Raw genomic sequence first — 6282 nt, forward strand, 5'->3', positions numbered from 1 at the left:
ACCAAAATACCCTGAGCTGAAATGATGTGCCCCAAAAACGCGACTTGGTCTAACCAAAATTGGCACTTGCTAAACTTAGCATACAATTGGTGTTCCCTCAACCTTTTCAACACCAAAGTAAGATGTCGAACATGCTCCGCTTTCGATTTAGAATACACCAGAATGTCGTCGATGAAAACAATAACAAACCTATCCAAATATGGCTGGAACACTCGGTTCATCAAATCCATAAAAGCAGCTGGTGCATTCGTCAACCCAAATGGCATAACCAGAAACTCGTAATAACCATAACGAGTCCTAAACGCCGTCTTAGGAACGTTATCCCTACTAATCTTCAGCTGATAATATCCAGACCTCAAGTTAATCTTGGAGAATACACAAGCACCTCGAAGCTGATCAAATAAATCATCAATACGCGGCAACGGATAACGGTTTTTAATCGTCACCCGATTCAATTGCCGGTAATCAATACATAGCCTCAAAGTTCCGTCTTTCTTCCTCACAAACAAAACTGGAGCTCCCCAAGGTGAAGTACTAGGCTGAATAAAACCCTTATCCACTAATTCCTGCAACTGAACTTTCAATTCCCTTAACTCAGCGGGAGCTATACGATAAGGAGTTAAGGAAATAGGATTAGTACCTGGAAGCAACTCAATAGTGAACTCCATGTCTCGGTCTGGTGGTAAACCAGGTAAATCCTCAGGGAAAACATCAGGAAAGTGTCTGACAACCCTCACATCCTCTACTCTGCTAGGAGTAGCCTCATCCAACACCACATGAGCTAAGTACCCCTGGCAACCTTTAGACAACAACCTTTTCGCTCGCATAGCCGAAATAACGTCATGTCTCACCCCACTCTGCTTGCCCACAAAAGTAACCACAGGTAGTCCAGGATGATGGAACGTAACTATTTTCCCGTAACAATCAATATTGGCACGATTGAAATGCAACCAATCCGTGCCCAGAATCACATCAAAGTCAACAATGTCTAACGGGATAAGATCAGCTAGCATAACAACATTCTCCACTATCACTGGACATCCTGGGTACACACGATCTACAATACATCTCTCCCCTCTAGGCATAGCAAACTCTAAATCATACCCTAGAGGTGTGGGGCGAGGTTGCATCACTTGAGCAAATGTATGAGAAATCACAGAATGTGTAGCACCACAATCAATTAATACTCTAGCAAAATAACCAAGGATATTTAATGTACCCATGATCAAATCTGGGTTGTTCTAAGCATAATGCAGAGAAATATTTTGAATACGCCCCTGGGTCTGCTGTCGTCCACCTCGACCTCTGCTCGTCTGGCCACCGCGACTCTGAGTGCCACGCCCCTGACTGGGCTGACCAGACTGCCTCGAAGACCCCGCACTACTCGTAGCAATTTCCCCCTGCTGAATCTGTCCTCCCTGAAACCACTGAGGCCCACCTGCTGGAACTGGAGGATACGACGTATAGCCGTCAGAATACGGAGGATAACCGCCCTGGGGATATGGGTCTTGGGGATACTGATACTGTCCCGGGGCATAAGGAACAACATCGCCCTGATAGTAGTAGGCACCACATCGACCTGTCTGCCCATAATTACCCGGACCCTGGATCTGCTGAATCGGTACAGGTGGTGGCAAGAAAGTCTGCTGCGGCTTCTGCTGCTGACTCTGGGGACAATTTGCAGCCCGATGTCCCATCTGCCCACAAGTAAAGCAACCACTGCTGCCACACCTACACTCACCAAAATGCCGATTATTACACCTACGGCAAACTGGGGCCTTACCTCTACCAGCATCACCCTGTCTCTGGCCTCTAGCACCACCAGAAAACCTACCTCCACGTCCCTGACCAGTGGCGCTAAAACCACCGCTAGAAGAGCTAGAACTAGTGCCACCCCTTTTGAAGTTCTGTGTCCTACGAGGTCCAAGCGACGCCTGACCTTTACCCTTATCGTCCTTCCTCTGAATACCATCTTTCTTTTCCTCCTCACTCTCACTCGACATATTTTCTGAATCCTCAATTCTCAGCAGAATCTCATAAAACTCCTAGTAGGTATCACAATGGGTAGTGGTCGCCATCGAACGCCACTTCTTCTTAGTGCTTAAACGGAAACGACGAAGCATCTCCGCTGGATTACCAGCAACATCTGGATGATAGCGAGACAAATCAGTGAACCTCCGGTAGTACTCATTCACTGTCAACTTCCCCTGTCTCAACTCAGTGAATTCCTGCTTCTTTCGATCAATATACTCAGGAGGCACAAACCTTCTCCTGAACAACTCTCGGAAAACATCCCAATCTGTCCTCTCAGCTGGAGTCAAACGACGAAGTTCCTGCTCCCACCAGGATGCAGACTCCTTACCCAAAAACCACGATGTCGTCTCAACCCACTTCTCGACAGGGAGATTCCCCTGACTATGTAAAACACGAAAAGTCTTCTCAATATGCTCTAACCATCGCTCCGCACCCTCATGACCCTCGTTGCCTTCAAACTTATCCAACTTCAAATTATACATAGTCTCCAGAGGAGTCCTCTGGGGAGGGCGGATCGTCGACTGAATAGCTGTAGCAATAGCTTTCCCCAGCTGAGCAATATCGGGGAAACTAGGCTCAGCAGAGCGACGTTGTTCCCGACAAGGCGGCATAATTCTGACAGAAGACACCAAAACCATTAGAATACTCACAAAAGCACAGAACTGCCAAACCTAGGCTCTGATACCAAACTGACACACCCCGATCGAGATCAGGGCATGCTGGCCGTCACGTGGAAGTGACGTAACCATGTGCACAGTGCGGAAGCTAATAAAATAATAATAGAAATAGTAATACGAATAAATAAAAACTAGGCTTACATAAAGTAATAATAAACAAGTGCAAGCGTAAGTGCGACACTAAGTTCAGAGCATGAAAGCCTAATGCAGTCCAGGAGAAAACGACGCAACAAAAGTACACCCGAAGGTGGTCCTACATTGGTGGTGGTCTGTCAGATATGCCGGGGAAATCCTCAGGGAAGCCACCAAACGTGCTAGCCAACTAGAACCTCGAGGGGCGCAAAACAAAAGCGTGAGTGGGCAAAAACAAAGCTTTTCGAAAACCATTTAATAAATATATTCTAACCCCTCGCCGTAAAACCTGTATACATCCCAGAAAATAGAGTACATATATATACAAATCATGCTCAAGAATATGCTATGCCAAAACCTCAAAATGAAATGCAAGTGCTCAGGTAATATCGCATCAATATCATATAAACTGTCAGCCGGAGTCACCTAACGTGACCTGTACGGCTGAATCTAGAGCTCAAATCTCAATCTCACTAACTGGACCTGCACACGAGTCGGAACCACCTAAAGTGGTCTGTACGACAGGCCTGGGTGTAATATATATATATATATATATATATATATATATATATATATATATATATACGCTCAAGTGCTACGATCACGTGAAGGCTGGGCGAATAATCGCGGGTCACCTACAAGTCGAAACCACCTAGAGTGGTCTGTACGACAGGACTGTGCACCTAACTTGGATCCAAGCTGAGCGTGTGGTGCGGAGGTGATCATCACGTGAAGGACTGTGCCCAACTCTGGGCGGTAGCACTAACACCAGGGGTGCAGGTTATGAGCTCTCTATGCATCTCAAATCACTACTGGATGTAAACATGAATTACACTTACCTGGCACTCACCTGTGCGTCCGCAGCACCAATACATACACATATATAAATGCAACTAACCATGCATAACAAACGGCAATATAATATATGGCATATAACGAATAAACATTTTAAATCACTTTCTGGGAAAAATATAAGTATATAGGTATATACGGAAAACCAAAAGCCCACTCACTGGTAAGTGGAAGGGTCGTAACCCCCATTGCCTCGAGTGACCACGCTCGTCCTCGGGATAGGATTCACCACTTTCAAGTGCCAAAATCCACGAAATCTCGCTGGGAAAATACCCCCAACTCCGGCCAACCTCGAAACTCATGATCCCGACATCCAAAACCTTCAAACGAACCACCCCGAGCCTCCTAAGGACCTCACCAAGCTTCCTGAAATGGGTATGGTTGGACTCCAATGAACCTCACAAGCATGGATATGTACTTTGTTTCTTCGATCTGTGAAGATTTGATGTGTTTGTGTGTGTGTCCGTACGTTTGGATGGAAAATGGGAAGGGAAATGGCACGGGACAGGAAAAGGGTGAGTGTGTGTGTGTGTGGGGGAATGTGTGGTCCACCATCAGCCAACAACCAACCAAAAACAACCACACAACGTAAAGAAATCGCACTAGGGGCAAAATCGTCTTTTCACACATACGTTTTTAAAATTTTCGGAACGGGCTGTCACGTATCACCCCTTATTTCGGACACATTGAAGAATCTCTCTGTATGTTGATGGTCAGTCGAAATATTTTGACATTTTTACTCAAGCACTTTGGGCTCTTTTCCATGGTCTTAAAAGTTTTCTGAGATCCTTTTTTAGCTTCTAATTCAGGTAGCTTCTGTGCTCATCCTTTTGCCAACCAAACCTCATATCCGATGCTTGGATTTATTAATGAGTGCGAAACTTTGCTGGAGGAAAGTTGCGGCAGTGGTATATTGCTCATGTTCATTGTAATTTGTGAGAAGAATGTTGCAAACTTGCAACAGATGCTTCAGTTGAGAGATGGCCAAAAAGGCCCCCAAAAACTTTATGACTGGTTGTGCTGAGGATGAGTGAGAGTAAAATTTTGTTATTTTAATATCAAAATTCAAACGGAAATGTATGTTCACTTGTTCATGTGAAAATGTAATGATGGTGGCATTGAGAAGAGACATGTGAGAGCTTCTTGAAGAAGCCAACTCTCACCATTTCCCATCAAATCATTCACAACACTTAAAATGACTCATCCATTGCATGCAAAACTCTCGTAACACTCTTTTTCTCTCTCTCTTGCATGAATTTCTCTAATTGTTGAGGAAGAAGAAAGAAGAAAGGGAGGTAGCTAAAGTAGAAGAAAGCGTACTCTTCTTAGAGAGTAAAAGTGAGGTAGCGTAGTTTTTTTGGAGAGAAATCAAACACACATCCACCACCACCACCATTTTTGGTGTGTGCCGCCCCCTCCTTGTATAATAAGTGTGTACTAGCCTCTCACACTTATTCTAGACCAAACACTCGTCTCCTAGAAAGAAGGTGTCAAAAGTTAAAGGACTCTAGCTTTAGAGTTGAAGAGGAGAAGATATACAAAGTGGATCAACTTGAGAATGCTTTGTCAAGGACCATACTTAGATTCAAAGTTCACTCCGAAGGTATAAACATTAAACTCTCTCTTTAATCTTGAAAGAAAATGAGTAGATCAACCACTCAGGTCAATGGTCTTGAAGGGGTTTGTTTCACGACTAGTTTAGTCACTTCTACTCTTTATTAATTTGTGCATGAATGTTTTTTTTTTTTTTTTATCCTGCTTATTATGTATATGCATGATTATTTAGTTTGCAAAATTTTAATCTCTAACCATACAAACTCTTTTAAGTTGTATCAGAGCCTTAGACCTGATGGTTGATTTATTCTTTTGATTTTTGTTCATGGTTTTGCATTTGGTTTCCAAAGAGTTGAGGTTATGACTCTTTGATGAGTTTTGGGAACATGCATGAGGTTGAGAATTATAAAAAAAAAAAAAACAAATGGATATTTCAAGGGGGTGTCGGCCATGGTGTTTTGGGAAGGATTTTGGTCATGCATGTTGGTTGCAAGACTAGGTATTTATGAGTTGCATATGTGTGAGTTTGCATGTAAATTTTCATGATGAAGAAATTTCAAAGGACAATGGATGTTCTAGACTTGTGGTTGCATTAATGTTCTTGAATTGGTTTTAAGTTCGTATGCATGTTCATGTGAAGTTTTGGTTTTGGATTCTCCAACGTAGGAATTGAAATTGAATGGCATCGGCAGTCATCAGACACTACACGAATATCTAATCGAGCGAGAAAGAGGCTATATCAACACAAGAGATGTTGCTTGGTAGTGTTGGGGGTTTGACCAATAAGAAGTCATTTTGAGGTCTTATCTGTGCCACTACACAAGCAGGAATAGTGTGTGAGACTTAACTAAGCAATACTTCCCAATAAGAAGTCATTCGGAGGCAAAAGGTTTGCTAGAGGCCGAAATATGGGTAATCGTAGTTAGTACAAAAGAGTAAAACTACTCTCTCACTGGTTATCAAAGTTGCCAATAAGAAGACATTGATCTAAGGTATACTTTGGTAATTGGTGAGCCTCCGATAACCCATTTAG

At 43.3% G+C, this 6282-nt stretch overlaps 1 pseudogene; it reads right to left on the reverse strand.

The window, feature by feature from the left end:
* Window positions 1-1241: 1241 nt before the first annotated feature.
* Window positions 1242-2516, reverse strand: LOC148695674 (uncharacterized; annotated as a pseudogene).
* Between the last annotated feature and the right edge of the window lie 3766 nt (window positions 2517-6282).

The sequence above is a fragment of the Pyrus communis genome, chromosome 7 (assembly GCF_041283825.1).
Source record: "Pyrus communis isolate YQ-2024b chromosome 7, ASM4128382v1, whole genome shotgun sequence".
In the NCBI taxonomy this organism is placed as follows: Eukaryota; Viridiplantae; Streptophyta; class Magnoliopsida; order Rosales; family Rosaceae; genus Pyrus; species Pyrus communis.